Source organism: Bos indicus, chromosome 14 (assembly GCF_029378745.1).
Source record: "Bos indicus isolate NIAB-ARS_2022 breed Sahiwal x Tharparkar chromosome 14, NIAB-ARS_B.indTharparkar_mat_pri_1.0, whole genome shotgun sequence".
NCBI classification, from domain to species: Eukaryota; Metazoa; Chordata; class Mammalia; order Artiodactyla; family Bovidae; genus Bos; species Bos indicus.
The window spans coordinates 71,460,846-71,480,864 of NC_091773.1; positions in this window are offsets into that span (position 1 = coordinate 71,460,846).

Below are 20,019 nucleotides of genomic sequence, written 5' to 3' on the forward strand. Positions count from 1 at the left end.
TCTCATCCTCCATTGTCTCCTCCTCCTGCCCTCAATCTTTCCCAGCATCAGGGTCTTTTTAAATGAGTCGGCTCTTTGCATCAGGTGGCCAAAGTATTGGAGTTGCAGCTTCAAAATCAGTCCTACCAATGAACACCCAGGACTGATCTCCTTTAGGATGGACTGGTTGGATCTTCTCACAGTCCAAGGGACTCTCAAGAGTCTTCTTCAACACCACAGTTCAAAAGCATCAATTCTTTGGTGCTCAGCTTTCTTTACAGTCCAACTCTCACATCCATACATGACCACTGGAAAAACCATAGTCTTAGCAATGGATAAGCAATTGGCAAATGAGGGTTTCATATGGGTGTCAGATCCTCCTTTAGGGCCAGAACTTAGTCCATGAGATGCTTTGAAAATATAAGAGTATGAATATCCCTTCAGGGGAGCTGCAATCTCCATCACTGATTTTGAGAACCAATTTCATGACTTGTTACCAAAAGCAGACTAGGTGAGAAGGGTAATGACTTCTTAACTTTAATTAACAAAAGCTTACTGGAATGCTCTCCCTCAAAATTCAAATTCACCCAAAAGTTGACCCTACCTACAAGGACTATCCAACCATTTACTCATCGTATCATGTGACTGGCTGTGAGTAGGACTGCTGTATATGACAGTTTCAATTATGAGCTGTATGACTATCATGGACACCAGTCATACTGTAGCACATGTGCGTGGTGCCCCTTGGGGTTAAATGTTAAACAGCCTGCAGGGCTATGCATAGGAGCCTTATAAATGTTCTTTGGTTCTTCTCTGAGGATTTTGGGACTCTTTGGGCCTTCAGGAAGGTCACTTACAGAAAATGGAGGCAAAGGGATTTTCATCACTCTTTCAGGCACTCACAGGGATCAGAATTATATCCTCCCTAATAGACACTGCTCCTTTCTCTAGAAGGAGAAGCTATTTGTTTACGACAGGAGATAAATAAGAGGAATAAATGGTTTATATTTACAATGTGAGAGACCTGGGTTCGATCCCTGGGTTGGGAAGATTGCCTGGAGAAGGAAATGGCAACCCACTCCAGTACTCTTGCCTTGAAAATCCCATGGACGGAGGAGCTTGGGTCGCAAAGAGTCAGGCATGACTGAGCGACTTCACTTATGGTGATAGAAATGGCAAGTCTGCTTAAAGCGTTCTGGAAAGAAAAACTGAAATTAGAGTCATGCTAAATCAGAAATGAGACTTAAGAAAAGCAAGTAATTAGCTCAACCAAGTGGTGTGTCAAGGAACCCTGAGTGAGAATAAGCTCCACGAGATAATAAGCAAATAGCGAGGGTTAAGTGGGAAGCAACAGAAGCTCTTATCTCAGAAGGCTGAGATCAGGAAACAAGTATTAGGCGAAGTTTCAGGAGAATGGCCCCTTTGATGGGTCAAGGACGTCACTCAGGTAATTCGTTTCTTAGGAATTGTTTTTATTATTGTGTTATATTTCAAAAGCATTTTCATGTATCTGGCGTTCCCCAGTTTTCTGCCTTTTCTGCCTCATTTTGGTGATGCCTCCTGATCCCCTCTCCCCGTGACTGTCCATTCTGCTTTGTGTGTGAGGACCTGACACACGGGCATCTGTGCATTCCTGTCCCCAGGCGTTTTCATTTTCATGACTCTATTTGCAAATGGAGCCATTGTTCACATGGGACCGAAGAGAATGGCAATCTTGGGATGTTCAAAGGTCTCAGTGACTCCTAATCCAGTTCTAATGCTTGGTGTTTGACGCAGTTTCCAAGGAGAGCTGTGACACAGGGGCATTAATCTACCTCGTGACAGCATGGGGTTTTAATGCATTTTCTGTATCTGAAGAAAGAGTCTCCTATGGAGGTGGTGAAAGGAGTTATGGCGAAATCAATATCTTCATTTCGCTGGGGCACTGACAATTTGTAGCAATGATATGAGGGATCACTGCACAGGGAGAGCTTGTTGGACAAAATCTAATGCACAGTACATATACTTCTGAAAATGGACACAGAGACTTGCTTCATGAGTCAAAAAAAAAAAAAAGGTGAGTGGGTTACAGGGAACTAGTGTCTTTCTAGAAATATGTAGATAACCTCTTGTATCATCCAGGACATGATTTTGGAGCAATAAAGATTACATTTCTGCTTTACAGATGTGATATTATCTATAAATAAAGATAAATTTCATAATGTACATTCAGGAATCAGTGGAAAATATCCTGACTTTTCACTGAAATATTCACACCAAAATTATGATGTCTGATAATCTACTAAAGGGACAGACCAAACCAACCAAGAAAATCATACAATAAGATGCCAAGAATAAGGCCATTCAGCCTTGTCTGTGATACTGACCAAGGAGGAAAGTAAGGGCCACCTTCGAAGGTATTATGGGATGACAGACGAATCAGAGTACTGACTGGACCAGACTCTTCAGTTCTTTCTCAATGACAGGTATCGGGTTTGATGTTAATATCAGTGTCACTCAAAAATAAAATTTAATAGCCAGCCACTGATGCATTTTTCCCTGGGTACTATTGCTCAGCTTACTCTGATTTCTGTGATATTACAATATGATTTGTATATTTTTGCAACTAGCAATGTTACTTCGACATGTATCTCTATATATACCTGATTTCTTTCAAATAAATAGTTGAGGATGGATGCATACTTCTAAAGATTATTATTCATTGCTTTGGTATCTTCATAGTATACACAAGGTTTAAATACATACATGGAAAAGCTTCTTTATGCCTTACATTAGTAACATCTTGCTATGGTAGGAACCATTTAACTTATTTTATATACACACAAAGATAGTACAGAAATGGTTAATATTTCTATATTTTCCATGAGTTTTATTTTTATTCCTTTCTATTATTTTCTGACAAGGTGAAGGAATATAATCTTATATTCAGATGATTCTAACATTTTCTTTTCCTAAGTCATGAAAAATGATTTTTACTGTTTTTCAGATATGGTGGCTATTTCTAAATTAGGGTAAAGATAGCATACATACAAGATGCAGATATTCAAGAAAATACAGTCTGTTGCAAAATTTCCCAGACTTGTGTTCTGTGAAAAACTAGTCTCAAAAGAGTTCCTTCATCGAGGAAGTTTGGAAGATGCTGCATCTGATCTCCCTTCTTGGAGATTTACAGCACACTTGAGAATATAAAAACGGTGGTAAATTCTGCAGAAGAGAAATTGGTTTAACAAAGCCCAGCATTTCTTAAACTTGACAACAAAACTTGGGTTTAAAAATTCATGAAACACCCACTAACACACTGCTTAATTATCCCTGACTCGTGGATGGGACAGTCTGCCCATGACTCTTGAACTTTCATGGATATGGCCAATACTGTGCAGTGTCCTTGGCAGACCAGGGTAGAAGCAAAAATATGAATCCCTCTATCCCCCACCTTAACGACTTCATCTCTTTTCATTACCTCTTCCATTATTTCATAAAACTGCTATGAAAAATAACCAGCTAAATGGTCATTTGGCTTGTCAAATTAAGTGCTGTATGAATGTTATAATAATAGCGACTATTAATGGAGCACCCACTCCTTGTCAGGCAATGAAGCACTAAGTCAGACACTTAATATAAACTTTCCTTATTCTACACAACTAGCAGAGACACATTGCATCTTCACATAAAATGTAAGGAAACTATCTGGGAGAGGTCATATATCTTGCCCCAATTCACATGCTACTATGGGAAATATCCAGAATTGCATAACCATCTCTCTTTTGTCTCCCAAGTCCCCGCACTTTTCACTATATCATACTGTCTCTCTAAATAACATGAATTCAGCCAGTCTCAATGAGATAATAAAATATGAAGTGATAAGAATGATGATGCCAATAATGGCAATTAATAACAACCAGAAAGGTATTAAAACTCTACGTGTTGTCATCGTGAAAAATTTATGGCAGTGTGATGTTTTAACAGTATCGAGCCTACTCTCCTTTCTCCCAGCCCCACATCCAATTAATCATTAACTCTGGTTGATTTTTTTCTTTAATATCTCTACTGCTACTAACTGTTGTGCAAGTCACCCTCTTATCTGCTCTGGATTTTTACTGCAAACAACATCTGACCTGACCTGTATTGTTGCTTTTCTCCAATTCATTTTGTGCCCTGAAATCACAGTGGCTTTTTAATGCACAGATCTGACAACCCGATCATTCACTCTTCAATTAAAATCCTCTAAGACTTTTCAGTGACACTGGGTTAAAGGCTGAACTTAGGGGTCTCTAGGATCTCCTATCTTTTGGCCCCCGTTACCTTTCCAGTTTCAAACTCCGCACTCTCTGACCTCATTTGATGGATTTGTTCAGTTGTTTGTTTTCCTTTCACCTCCCTTAATCAGAAGTGAGCCCAAAGAGGGGCAAGACCTAGACTCCCATGACCACTGTGTCTTCTAACACCCAGCACACCCTCTTACATATAATAGGAATGAAATAAATGCCATTGAATGAATGGCCAGATAAAAGGGTGGATGGATAAAAAAGAAGTAGTGAATGGAAGAGAAAGAGAAGTGCAAGGGATGTCCTGAACGTGTCCCCTGTCTCTGCGTCCCCTTTCACTTTACTGGAACTGCTTAGGAGAGGGGTCAGGGTGAGAAAAGGAAACTTGCTCTCAGTGAATTCTGTGGGACTTGGCTCCAGCAGAGCTGCTTTGTGGCCTGGGTGAGGCAGTGTGATGAGACAGGAGGGCCATTATCTCATCCACAGGGATCTCAGCATGGCTCTCCAGCTTCAAGGAGGGGCAGCTTTGAAAACAGCAGATAGAACGCCTTTGGAAAACCATCAGCCTCCCCAGGAAGTGTCCTACCAAGAGAGGCAACGGTGAGAGTCTTCAGGCCCTTCAAGGACAGTAGAAATTGATGGGGGAGAAACAGCAGGGAAAGCTGAATAAAGCAGACACTTCATGCTGAGTCTGTTTGGTAAACTGCTTTGCGAGCACTTGGGGGACAATCGTTCGAGGATGCCAAGGTATATTCAGTAGGGGGTGGGGAGGGGAAGCTGCTCAGGGAAGAGACTAGAATCCTGTTTTAAGAAAAATGATAACAAGAAACATGTTTCTTCAAGTTTATCCACAGACTTACAAGTCAGAAACTGCTGTTCTAGAGTACTAAATTTGGAATCAGAAAATCAGTCTTAGTTCTTACTCTTGGACATTCTAGCTCTGAGCTTTGGGGCAAGCTACAGGGTCTTTCAAACTCTTATTTCTTTATCCAAAATATAGGAATAAGAATAAATACTGAAGGGCATTGTGAAGAGCAAATGAGGTAAAATTCGAAAATATTTATGAAAACACTTTTATAAAATAACGCTAAAAGTGCTAGTTATTTGTCATAGGCACGTGTGTGAGATGGTCTGCATATCTTATATTGCTGCTTAATAGCTTCTTGAGTTTACATAACTGGCTGCCTCGGGATTCATATTTGTTCTTCTGGATTGTACTCCTTTGGTCAGAGTTTATTTGGACTAGAAGAAGACATCAGATCAAAGCTCACCCAGTCTGACTTTTCTTCCAGGGATGCTGAACTGGAAACAAAAGTCTCTATTTCAACCTAAGTCTTTTGACTAGCAAAGTCCTAAACTCGGGAGCTATAGGGTGTCATCATAAATTCACACACACTACTGCAGAGCAAAGAAGAACAATCAGAAAGAAACGATGAGGCAAATTTCTGGAGAAGCTGCCTGGATTCAGGATGATTTTCAGTCCCTGGATCTGGTTTCCTTGAATATTGCTGTGACTGAATTATAAATTCTGAGCCTTAATTATAAATATCCTTTTCTCTCTTCAGTTAAATAAAGTTGGCTCCTGTTCTGTTACAGTGAAAGAATCCTAACACTAAATAGATCAATATATAGCTGGAAATGCATATTATACATTTGCAACTCCAATTATGTACATATTTGCTGGCTCAGAGTCTGACAATGGGAAAGAACACATAGATTGAAGGATCTGAGAACTATGGTAACACAGCACATAAAAATATTAAGCTTTACCGTTTGTGGGATCACTGTGAATACACATATATATTATACATGTGTGTTTATAAATACAGATAAACCTTTTATAAGAGCCACACAAAACCTATAATTCAGTTGTTCCCAAGTTATTTCGTAGTGATACAATTACCTGCAAAAGCCTATTTTTAGGACTTCTTTGATCAAAAATGTTTGCATACCTGAGTAGGCTGATCCTTACTCACTGATGCCTGAATTAAGAAATCAAGTATGTATTACAACTTCACTAATTTGTAGGCAAAATGTGTTTGAATTAATGAAAGAGTATGAGTTATATAAATTTATGTAATAAATTATAGTACTTTATTAAATTAGCATTCTTTTCAAGCTTGCTTCAATGAATTATAAATTTAACTGTTAATAAGCCACATCTGTTGCCAACATGAACATGCTAAGGGTCTTTAAAATATTTTGTCTATGAAGTAGGTGTTTTACAGAAATGGCTATATTTGTTTTAAAAATGATACCTTTGGTTACATGGTGTAAAGGCAAGTAGCTCAGTTCCCCCAACCCCACCACAACAACAACAACAAAAAAATCACAGAAAATATCTGTTCTGGTGTTTCCCATAATAGCTTGGGTCCATTTCCATCATTTTATGCAACATGTTGTTTTAATCATCTTGTGACTCTTTTCCTCCCTGGAAGACTTCAGTCCTCCTGAGGTTAAGGGTGGGTCTTGTTCTTCTCGTCACAGTGTATCACGCAGTGCCTCACATAGAACGTCGGCAACAGTAATCACTGTTGAATGAATCAGTGTGTTGGCTTCACTAGCAATTTTCTGGGATTTTCTCAGTGTGACAAAGAATTATTACCACACGCTGAGGCATCAGAGGGTTAAGATTCTGCTGGATAATGATGCCAATAATGGATCACCTGAAATGATTTTCAATACGGGTTCTTTAAAATGTGTCCTCAATCAGTGCCCTATCAGTTCATGTTTAACAGTTTAGAAAACAGAAAAGTTCAGTCCCAAGAAGCAATCTAGGGAAACAGAAGTCAGGAAGAAAAAGAAACTGTGGGAGATGGAGCAAGACGCCAGACTCATTCCATGCTCTTGGAATTTCCGCTTCCAAGAGCCCTTCCAGATTTCTCGCGTTTTCTGGCTGAGTTTTAACAGCATTAATGTTTTGTTGCCCAAGACACTGCAAAGGATCATTCTTCAGTGAGTCAATCCAAGAAGCCTATGGTGCCCATCTTTGTTGTTCAAGAGCTGGGGGCACTTCAAAAACTGTTTCAGTCATCATCAGTTTTGTAGGAATGGACTCCTTTTCCCTCCAAGAACACCTACACACGTTACTATCTTAAGGGCAACCATTTGTGGTTTCCTACAATGACTTTCGGAGAAGGCAATGGCACCCCACTCCAGTACTCTTGCCTGGAAAATTCCATGGACAGAGGAGCCTGGTGGGCTGCAGTCCATGGGATCACTGAGAGTCAGACACGACTGAGTGACTTTACTTTCACTTTTCACTTTCATGCATTGGAGAAGGAAATGGCAACCCACTCCAGCGTTCTTGCCTGGAGAACCCCAGGGTCAGCAGAGCCTGGTGGGCTGCTGTCTATGGGGTCGCACAGAGTCGGACACGACTGGAGCGACTTAGCAGCAGTACAATGACTGCACGACCACTTTTCCCAAGCTTTTGTTGGTGCTCTAAGTATCTGGAATTAGGAAAGATTGATTCAATGTGAAGGAACAGCCAGTGTGCAGCATTTGTCTAATTCCCACACATCTGTATCCATCCCAAGTTGTGTCTGTGCAGTGCTAACTTCCCGTCAGATTTGGTGACATTGTTTCACGGTCAGCACAGCGAGATAAGTGGGAGCAAATGTCTGCGTCTGGGGTGGTCCTGTCCCTGTGCTGTCTGTCCCCTGCAGTCTCCCTTTCAGCCTGCAGGATCCATTTGTTTGTAGACCTGATAACATCCCAAATGACTGTATTGCTGTCAATCTCTCTTCCTTTAAGGAAGAGATAGAAAGTTCCAGAGCTTTACCCTGAGACTCCAGATTTTTATTTGGCATTTGGAAAAAGTGACCTGTGTGTCCGGGGGTCAAGCCTGATTTTTCTAGATGACTCTATGTGTTCACAAAACAGCTCCTGAGTTTCAACTTGAATCTCTTCACAAGATGACCCAAGTTTCTTTATTGTAGGTTCCTTGGGGATTTTGCCTTTGTGGCTCTTTGAGAGCACTTATCTGCTGGCAGTAAATGAAATAGCAAATCTCCTCAGTTCTTCTCTGCCCTTCTAAAGCAGCTAATGCAGTCAGAGCTGTTTTGTGTTTTTATCTACTGTTCTAATGTATCATAGGAGATAGGATATCAGGGTTTCCCCCAAAGCAAACCAAAAGGGAGTGCAAAGAGGTGCTGAAGGATGAGAAGACAACTTGGGACAGGATAACTTGTGCCTGTAGCCTACCTGTTAATTAACCAGAGCCACGATCCAATCATACGTCATGAACAAGAGCAGGAAGCAGATAAATTGTAGTCACTTCAAATTAGCTCACTCAACAGGCCAGGAGCAAGTTAATTCTTAAACATTTAATTCAGTCAATTGGCACTCAAACGAGGAGAGGCAGAAACAAATGGTGTAGTCTTTGTAAGATTTTTCACGTGACCCAAGCTTATAAGAGTAAGTTATAATTTTTAGCCTTTCTCCAATTTTTCAGTGTTGTATAAATACACATTAAAAAAATTAGTTTAATGTCCTCTTCTCTGGGTTAATCACAGGTCTACCACCACATATATGATTTAATCCTTTACTTAAACTGTGTCATGATAGTCTTATCTATAAAATGGGGATAATGATAGCAGCAATATTTACAAGAATTAAGAGAAATAATACATTTAGAGCACTCATTAAGTACTGAATTAACTATCACTAGTATTTCGGTATATTCATATTCAAGACACTGAAAGATAGGAACTATTAAAATGTCTACATCATTATTTTCAAAGCCTCTCTTCAATCAGGGATAGGTCCCCTCCTGACCATTGCTTAGCACGCGGCAATAACTATTCACAGGTAAATATCAGCCTCTAACTATATGGTATTTATTTTCTCTATTACATTAAAATTAAATGTTGGTTATACTTTCTCCTCCTTTTGTAGTATATAACTAATGCTGGTATTTTACCCTCTTGGTAAGGAAAAAAATATGATAATCCTCCTATTTCTGCCCTGCGGTAATTCCTTGGAGAGCCATGCCTTGATTCCTCTTCTGCAAAGTGCAGGGGATCTTTCCTTGGCTCCTTCTGTTATTCTCTGAGACTCCCGATCACTGCAACCGGAGGGCCTTTCTCTCTCTCTCTTTCCTAATAAGGAACAGAACTAAAGCAACTGGGATCACTTTGAACACTGGCATTTTTTTTTCTGAATAGAGTTCTAACTAAATTTGTATTTTTATGCTGTGGGTGGAAATGCCAGATAAGAGGAAACAGATGAACAGGGATGAAAGAGTGAGATGGAAGGAGGAGTCGGTTCTTTGGATTTCCTTAGGTGGGACATTTGTTGAAGAAATGGCAACCAGCTCTTTAAAAAACACACACACTGGAGTTCAGTACCATTAACAATAGATAAAGGAAGGAGGCAAGGCGCCGCACGGCGTTAATCTCACCCCTCACAAATAATGGCACCGGTGACATTTGACCATGTGACAGCTGAGTGAGTGGAGAGCCCTGGGACTGCGATAGTGACAGTTTTCTTTTTCTACCCTTGTAAATTATTCAGCATTGGCACAGCACTGGGAAAACACGAGCCTTCGAGAGGGGAAGGGAGAAAAGGAATTCTATTGCAAATGAGCATGGCTGCTGACAAGTCCATTAAAAAACAACAACCCGACATTCAAGCTGCGTCCGCTGCCTTCCAAACGTCCTTCAAAGGTGCAGTTCGCTAACCTCTTTTAGACATGCGAGAAGGTGGCAGAGAAGAGAGGAGAGCCCCTGTTAGAATCATCCTACACTAGTCTCTCTTTCCGGGTGTGACTGCGTCATTATCAACGATGGGAGGCAAGGGCCTCTAAGATCACGTGGGTTGGTAAGGTGCAACATCCTCGCCACACATTTCCGTCCCAGTAATTACGTCCTGCTGACTGCACTCACTGCTCCCCCGTTGTTTTTGGTTAGACGTGATTGCCTTCCATCCTTTTCCTTCTACTGTGTTCAAGCTGCCATCCCAGTAGAGACTGTTTTTTTGAATGTGGTTATAAAATTTCACAGACAAATTGTAAAAATGCCATGGGGGAGGGGTGGTGGTGGAAATACCACGGTGCATTTAAAAAATTTGTGATATATTATTGTTTATCAATGAGCTTAATTATTTCTCTTCTCTTCACTTGGAGGAAAGCAGGGCTGTCTTCCCGCCTAAGTATCCACAGCAGAAATGGGGGCCCGGTGAGGTCTCCAAAAATAAGACTGTGAGCAACAGTTCTAACACTGAGCCAGACCAATTGCTCTGCCCCAAATTTTCTCCCACTAACATCTGCTGTGCAGCTGGAAGGTGAAGGAATTGATGTTTTTACATTGCTTGTCCAGCAAGGGGGGCTAGAAACTACAATTCCATTCCTATTGGAGACTATCCCCCGTCTAATATATCTTTGCCAGAGAAAGAATAGCTAGTAACATCCTGTATTTCTATAAGAGATTTTATGTGACATTTTCAAAATATTTTACATTAATGTATGAAGCTTGCCTTGGTCAGGTATAATAAGTGAGCACTTTATCTCCATTTTCGGGAAGGGTAAAGTGATACAGCAGCAGGCTCAGTGAGGAATAAATCCACCACGGCGTCAGGTATGGCCCCCAGATGTTTCCCCTCTGCCCCCTCCTCCCCGCAGCGCTAACATTTCTTGTCCACGGTATTCTCTCTACAACAACGGTATGATTTTTCAAAGCTTGTCCTATACCAGCCCTTTCGTGGCAGGAAATAACATGAGAGGGTGGTAGGCGCGTCGCAGAAGGGTGCATGGGTTTCGTTGAGGCCATTGTGGTGATTCACTGGGAGTCCTTCCACCATCCTGAGTGGCGCATGCGTCACCAACCTGGCACAGCACGTGTCTGAGACCGACAATTCCTGAGGTTTCCGACCTTTAAGGTTCATTTTGCACCACCTTCCTCCTGCTCCAATCGTGGTCACCCACTCGTGCCCACCCTCTCCGACTTTGCCTCTAAACAGACTAAAGAGCTTCCACTTAGATCTAAGCCAAAACTTTACTACTATTATTTCTTTAATGCTGAAACAGGTTAAACAGAGGGGTGTAAAAGGCTTTTTCTGACAAGCTAGGTCCAGCCAAAAGCAGGCCATTGGACAAATGATCCAAAAATAGAAAGTGTTGGAACCTAAAATTTTAATCTATGTGTCTGTGACCACAGTTTGGGTCCTTTAAGTGAGGCATTTTCTCCAGGTATGGGAAAATGTTTCTGCTTTAGATTACGTCCAGTAAGTCTGATGCTGTGATTCCTCTCTTCTTACTCTCCTATTCTTTCTTACTCTATAGTTTCCTCGATGACTTTCATTGGCTGAGCCTCACTCCTTGGTGAGCTTGAAAGACAGACTATGGTTTCAGAAGAACTGTATCTGCTTTTTGTAATATGTCAAGTAGGACTTAAGAAGATCAGTATCTGATGTGCCTCTACTCGCTTGATCATTAGAAATCAAAAGCTTTGCTCATTAAGGACTTATGGTAGGAGTCTGCTAGTAAGTTGAAAATTAAATGCTCAAAATGGTTAGCAAATAGTTAAGTGCATTTTTTTTCTGAAATGTTAAATGCATAGAAGGTCTCACAGGGCAGGCTTTGAACTGGACACATTTGCATACCAGACCTGGCCTTTACTTTTTGGTGGGTGTAGGTAAGAAGATAAATGGAAGATCGCTAAGTGGAAAACACCATTATGGTATTTCATAAGCCCAAACAGCCCTCATCCCAGTCTTTGCTACCAGGGTAGGGTTGGGAGGGCACTGACTATTCCAGTGTTTCAGGAGAAGAGGCAGACACATATCTACCTTGTTTGTTTGTTTGTTTGTTTTTTAACACAACAGAAAGTATCTTTGATGGCTTCCCAGGTGGCGCTAGTGGTAAAAATCCCTCTGCCAATGCAGGAGATGTAAGAGACACAGGTTCGATCTCTGGGTTGGGAAGATCCCCTGGAGGAGGGCATGGTAAGAACACCCCAGTATTCTCATTTGGAGAATCCCATGGACAGAGAAGCCTGGCTGGTTACAGTCCATAGGACTGCAAAGAGTCAGACATGACTGAAGCAGCATAGCACACACATGTCTTTGACAACCTGTCTATTGGTAGGGAGGAAGAAAGGTCCGTTCTATCTCTTTTCTTTTGCAGCCCATTATTTCTAAAGCCACACCAGTCTGGGGTGAAATTAGAGAGACTTTACAGTAATAAGTGGCTGCCATTATGGGGCCTTGATGCTCTGATTTTCCCCAAATGATTCCTAAGCTTCCTCTGCAGAGAGTTTTCATCAAGCACCCTCTGGAGTGCCTTGTTGAGGAGACTATACTCTTAGCAGTCCCTCCATGGCTCACCAGACATTGAGACTGTGGCTGATCAACTACTCAACAGATATTTCCCAAATACCTACTCAGCGTCAGAAACTATTAAATCTGGGAACTTTCTCAGTGACTATGATAGAAACCTAATCTGAATACCTTATTACATTTTGGAAACCTACCTTTATAATTTGGAGGTGTCTACCGTTTAAGAAAATGACAGATTTTATTTTAATGCATTGGCTACAAGTACTAAAGTATAGTAGTGATTGAGGGTAGATAAGATAGAAATAATTAGGCCACAATGGCAAGTTACTTGTTCATTCTATCCCACCTAACCATCTCAGGCTGGATGATGGTTTACTTCACTGAGGGCAAAATAATACTCTCGTTTTTCAATCAAAGTGAGAAAAGAGAGATTTAGAGAATATCAACTGTGTGACTTCTTTATAAAGAAAAGGGAAGAAGTGTGTGATCTCATTTGATAGATTACATAATAACTCTGGCATTTATCTTTTTTAAATTAGTGAACCACATTTGAATTGATGTTACCAAGGAAATGGCAACCCACTCCAGTATTCCTGCCTGGAGAATCCCATGGATAGAGGAGCCTGGTGGGCTACAGTCCTGCTGCTGCTGCTAAGTCACTTCAGTCGTGTCTGACTCTGTGCAACCCCAGAGATGGCAGCCCACCAGGCTCCCCCGTCCCTGGTATTTTCCAGGCAAGAACACTGGAGTGGGTTGCCATTTCCTTCTCCAATGCATGAAAGAGAAAAGCGAAAGTGAAGTTGCTCAGTCGTGTCTGACTCCTAGCGACCCCATGGACTGCAGCCCACCAGGCTCCTCTGTCCACGGGATTTTCCAGGCAAGAGTACTGGAGTGGGGTGCCATTGCCTTCTCCGGGCTACAGTCCACCGGATTGATAAGAGTAAGACATGACTGAGCAACTTCACTTTCACTTTCAGAAGTTGCTGAAAAAGTCAAAATTAAAAACAAACAAACAAACAAACAAACATCTTTCTCCAATCCTGCCAACATGTGGCGCTAGTGGTAAAGAACCAACCTGCCTATGTAGGAGGCACACGAGATGCGGATTCGATCCCTGGGTTGGGAAGATCCCCTGGAGGAGGGCATGACAAGCCAACCCAGTATTCTTGCCTGGAGAAGCCCCATGGACAAAGGAGCCTGGAGAGCTAGAGTCGAGAGGGTTGCAAAGAGTCGGACATGACTGAAGTGACTTAGCACTTAGCAGAAGTTGCTGAACAAATCAAAAATTTAAAAAAACTTTCTCTACTCTGCCAACACAGCTGACTATTTCCCAAGGTGGATAACAAAACCCTCAATGGCTGTCAGTCCTGGCACTGCTGAGAGTCCTCATCTTTTTCTTCCTCCAGTGTCTACATAAATCAGAAAGGAACTTGGTCCTGGGGAGAGTTTCACAGGCAACTCACTACCAAAAATATTTCTCGAACTAACTTCAGAGAATACTCTTCCCTGAATTATAAATGAAAGAAAAAGCAGTTTTATAGGCATGTGCATCCAAAATGCACTTTATATTTTGTTTTATATTTTATCTATGTGAGGGAAAACCATTCCTCAAGGTGATTCGCAGCTGGACCTTAAAGAGGAATTGAGACTAGTGGGCGAGTCAAAGCTCCAGAAACTAACTATAGGAAGGGCCCCTCGTCTGATCTGCTTCAGCAGGTTTTAATTTGCTACCAGCTTTAGGTTTTTATGAGGTTGGAGAATTGGAATAAGTTTCCTGGGTCGAATTGGTGGTATCTCACCTCAGAGGTCACATCCAAGAGGTGATGGTAAAAATGGCATTGGAAGTTGTGGCTCTGCTCCCTGGTGTTGTATAGGTTGTTTTGGTGGAAATGAGGAAATAATATTTGTGTGGGGAGGCTGGGAGTTAGGGAGACTAAGAAAGAGAAAAAGAGAAAAATCCTGTGAAAATTATATTATCAGTAATTTTGTCATTATTTTTTTTCTTTATTGAGGATTCATTTTCCAAATGACTTTACAGTGCCGTATACTACCAAAATGATCTCAAAGGTACTCTTTAATAAGTTAGCTTAAAGATATGCCTTGGATGGTATGGAGTACCCAAGATTGGTGGCACAGCTTGATTTGACTTGATGCTTGTGTTACAAAGAACTGGGGAATTAACTGCATCCTCCAGCTACCAGAACTCTAAGAGAAACGGACTCAACTTTTCTCAGAGGTAGCTTCGAGCCTGAGACAAGAATGGGCAGTTGAGGGCTGGATGCTATTCTTAGTTTTCTGAGATATGAAAGAGCCAGGGACAACGCAAAGGCTGCTAACAGAAGAAAACTGTGGCTGCTGACGATTCTGGGACAGATGGCTGCCTCCACCGCCAGTAGGACCTGTCTGTGAATTATTGTCAGATCAAGTGCCCGCTGCCCTCAGGAGCAGCATTCCTGAGGTCACATGGGAAGTTTCTTCTTATTGAAGCTTATATACTGCTTGCCTGGAACTAGGTCTCTGCACTTCTGTGACCTGCTGATAGGTCATCCCTGACTTCAGATACAGATAATTGATCCCAATCACATCTCACTGAGAAGAAAGAGTCGGATTCTCCTACCAGAAGGCTTTCATAGACTTGGACTCAGACTTAAGAGTCTGTGTCTCATCAATTGCAAAGACCTAGACCTCCGATTCCCCACTGGAGCTGTAAGAAAAACTGAATCAGAGTTATATAAGAAATACATGTGTGCATATGTTTACATCGTCTCCTTTCAAATTTTATTTTAATTGGAGAATTAAATTAGTTTATAGTTAGTTTATAGTATTGTGGTGGTTTTGCCATACATCGACATGAATCAGCCATGGGTACACATGTTCCCCCCATCCCGAAGCCCCCTCCCGCCTCCCTCCCCACCCCATCCCTCTGGGTTGTCCTTATTCCAGTAGATGTGCATCAAATAAAACTGTGAAATGCAACTGTCAGCTATACGTTGTTTGAACCCCACTGATGTTTTCAGAACCGACCTTGACCTTCTCCCTTTGATTCTCAGCCCCTCATCACACTTATGTCAGTGACAAAGCAATGATCTAGTTTTCACATTTAGGCTGAGTCTAAGAGATAGCCTCAATGGCAATCCAGTTCTGTTTACTGGGTCCCTGCTTTGAGCCTGCCTCAGTGACCTGTCTCAGGTCTTCCTAAGACTGAGGGCTTCTGCCCTCAATGTACAACTTCTCTTTTGTCCTTAGGTTTCATGTTTCTGAAAGTCTATCATGAATTTTGAAATATCAACTCTTCCTTTTCTTTTGAGAAAAAAAACAAAAGCTTCTCTTCTGATGAGATTTTTCAATTTACACAAATATCCCATGTATTTCCTGCTTTGGGGAAATAAAATAAGCACAGAAAATCCAGTTTGGCATACACCTAATCAAAGTTCTTAGAGTTGACATTTATAGGTATTTTTTGTTTTATTGTGTTTCCTCCCTCAAAATATTTATCCTTCTTTCTTCTGAAAATGGTACCTTTACTTTCCTCTGGGAGACTATTCTACATGGCTTTGGATGATGCTGAGAACAGCTCTTCCTTCATATTGGTCATGTGACCCAGTAAATGAATATACTCAATTTCCTGGACAAAATGATTGACTCAGGTTTAGGAGTGTTACCAAATTTATGTCAATAAGAGAAGAATCAAACTTTTGTTCAAAGTACTGCTGAGGATGAGTTGCAGGAAACTTTTTTCTATCTGACTTGGCACTTATAGGATATAAGGTGAGAGCTGTTAGCAGCCATCTTACCTCAAGTGGTTTAGGGATCTTGCTCGAAAATGGAGCAAATATGAAGGACTACAGGACAAAGGGATATAGACATTCTGAAGACTGCTAACATCATTTGAGTTCCTATATCCCAACAGTGACTGGACCACACCACCTCAGTCCTTTTCAGCTCATTAACTACGTTTGCCCTTGTCAATCTGAGTTGAGTCTCCAGACCTCTGAAGAGCATCGACCATTTCAGGTCTATCTTCCTCATGCCTGGTGACACGGTGATAGTCTCTTCTTGGAGTTGTTACACCGTGCTTGGACTTCGTATACAGTTACATCAAAGCTAGAGACATGGGGTGGAAATGCAAGCCACAGCCTGGCCACTATGGTTGCAAGATGATTTATCCCAGGGCTGAACGCTCCAGACAGTCTGCCAGAGTAAAACTGAGCAGAGAATCTTTTTTCCTTTGTGTGTCGAGAAACCAGAGCCACTTCTTATCCTACTTCCATTTCCCGTAAATGGTATGTCTGGAATAATGGAGAGGGGATGGCAGAAACATAAGACATGGGCCTGCTTTCCCCATTAGACCATAAAATCTCCTTCAGGAAAAGTGCTGTTTCTAGTTTACTTTTTTATCTGTAGGAACTAGACTAGTGCCTGGCACAGGGTATGTATTCCATAAATGCTGGCTGATGGAATAAGCAGAAAATGTGTAAAACAGTGTTGCTCGTAGACATCCATTGCTCTATCGCTCTATTTTTTTTTCTCCCTCTATCATCTTGCTACCACAGAGCTACCCCAGGATCTGTGTGGCATTTGTTTGATATGCTTATCAGTCACACTCATAACCACAAACAAGTCCAGAGGAGCCAGGTAGCAAGATCCAACAAAGTTCAGAATTCACAGAAGTGAACTCTCTAAGCCACCCCTATTCACAGGATCCTAGGGTACTGTTGATCTGGGAAGCACTGTCTCTTACTGTGTCAGACACTAAAGTCATGAACAAATCTCAGAGGCATGGCCTGAAGCTAAATGATATTTAACTGTCTGTTGTCTATCTGGCAATAGGAGCTGGGGAGTGGGGGGAGAGGGAATCTTGAAATACCAATGTGATGCTTGTTCCAAATTTAGCTAGCTGTAGGCCATAGGAGCTTAGCATAACAGAGAAAAATGAGGATTGCTTATATTTTGTGGAGCATAGAAGCTCAAGACTCCTGCAAGAGGGATTACTGCACAGGCACAAGAACTGTGGGATGATGTGTGGAAAGGCTGAAGCCCAGTTCAGCCTCCAGCTGGAACCGTGGCTGGCTCCTTGGTGATCAAGCTTTCATGGCGGATCATCCATTAACTTTGTCAAACCAATCATGATGCTCTCTAGGTTATCCACACTGATAATGGGGCAGAACTAATTAGGCAAACACAATTCCCAGGCATCCTGAGAACCACTGACTCCAAAAGGCCCATTAGTTTCCTCTCATTCCAGCCTCTCTCTCCAGTTTGGGTGGTTATATTTATATAAAAGAGAACAGAATTCAAGACACGTGCAGCTGAGAGGTGTGCCAGGGCTGGGACTGGGCCCAGAACTGCTGGGGCCAGGTCCAGGTGTTCAACCAGAAATCTTTCTTGCTGGGAGGTCAGGTGGAATGAGAAGCCAGCTTAAGTCACTCAGGAAGAATTGCTGGGCCTTTTGTAATTAGAGGTCAAGTTAAATGAAAGCAAAGTCTTTGCCCTTTGTTCTCTCTTGTCCTCTTGTGTCCTGGCAGCAAGAGTCAAGCAAAGGAGAATTTCAAATTACTAGTAACAACCTAAGCAATGGCATCTCTCTAAATCATGATGAAAACCTAGGGAATCTTCAAAATGTGTATCTTTTCTGGGACTTAAGTAGTTCCTAGGGCTGGAAACACTGTACATACTGCATCAGTTCAGTTCAGTCACTCAGTCATGTCCGACTTTTTGCAACTCCATGGACTTCAGCATGCCAGGCTTCCCTGTCCATCACCAACTCCCAGAGCTTGCTCAAACTCATGCCCATCGAGTCAGTGATGCCATCCACCTGTCTCATCTTTTGTCATCCCCTTCTTCTCCTGCCTTCAATCTTTCCCAGCATCAGGGTCTTTTCCAATGAATCAGTTCTTCGCATCAGGTGGCCAAAGTATTGGAGCTTCAGCTTCAGCTTCATCATCAGTCCTTCCAATGAATAATCAGGATTGATTTCCTTTAGGATTGACTGGTTTGATCTCCTTATTGTCCAAGGGACTCTCAAGAGTCTTCTCCAATACCCCAGTTCAAAAGCATCAATTCTTCAGTGCTCAGCTTTCTTTCTGGTCCAACTCTCACGTCCACACATGACTAGTGGAAAAACCATAGGTTTGACTAGATGGACCTTTGTTGCCAAAGTAACATCTCTGCTTTCTAATATGTTGTCTAGGTTTGTCATAGCTTTTCTTCCAAGGAGCAAGCATCTTCTAATTTCATGGCTGCAGTCACCATCTGCAGAGATTTTGGAGCCCAAGAAAATAAAGTCTGTCACTGTTTCCATTGTTTCCCCATCTGTTTGCCATGAAGTGATGGGACCAGATGCCATAGCCCTGTTCTAACTTACAGAAAACTTTCCTTGAAAATGAGGGCTATCATGATCACAGAAGTTCTGCTGAGACCTAGCTATGCAGATACACAGATGATGAAAGGGTCAGGATGTCCCAGAGGCTTCAGTGGCTCAGCCCCGCATATAGCTGACAGTCTCCAAACCAACCATGCCCTGTGAAGGGTAGGGCAGGAAGGGCCTGCAAACACCTCCTCTTGGCAACTCAGTTTGCTATATGTTACTTACCATAGGGTTAAAAATACTCATAAGAAAAAATATAGCATTTAATGTCCAGAAAGAATGCAAAATTAAAGAAAGAAAGAGAAATTAAGAGAGAAAACATTTACTTTAAGAATGATTCTAGAAACCCCCAATGCCATAGCTGAAACAGTTTAGTTGTACTTTTATCCTCACAGGAACAAATAGACAAATTATAACTAATCATGAAGGCAAGAAGGTCAGACTGAGTCAACTGGGAAATAACTGACCTTGAACTGCATTATTCAACATACTTGGATTCTCTGGAGATATTGTGTATTATGAGCTTTGTATTCAATAGTCACCATGATATGATCTTTTCTTGATTCCTTGAATCTTCTTTCTTAAGCTCATTCTCTGAATTCCACTTCTAACTCATTGTGCTTTAGTCCAGGAATTCTGTTTTTCTCTTAGATTCTTTTCCTTGGTGAACATACATGAATATCATCATATTTAACTATTGGCATCCAGCTTTATTTCTGACTTCCCTTGTTTTCAAATTATTATCTTTTCTTATTTTTTCTACTATTTCTATTAGCTTATTAAACTTATTTTATTTTTTACTCTTTGTTATTATTTTGTTCCCTTTTATTTTTCATTTTCCACACATATATATATACATAAAATGAATATATATATATGTATGTATATATATACACACACACATGCGTGTTTGCAGGATACAAAATTAATACAAAGAAATTCCTGGCATTCCTATACACTAACAATGCAAAATCAGAAAGCAAAATTGGGGAAATAATACCATTCACCACTGCAACAAAAAGAATAAAATACCTAGGAATAAACCTAGCTAAGGAGGCAAAAGACCTCTATGCAGAAAAACATAAGATACTGATGAAAGAAATTAAAGATGACACAAACAGAGGGAGAGAT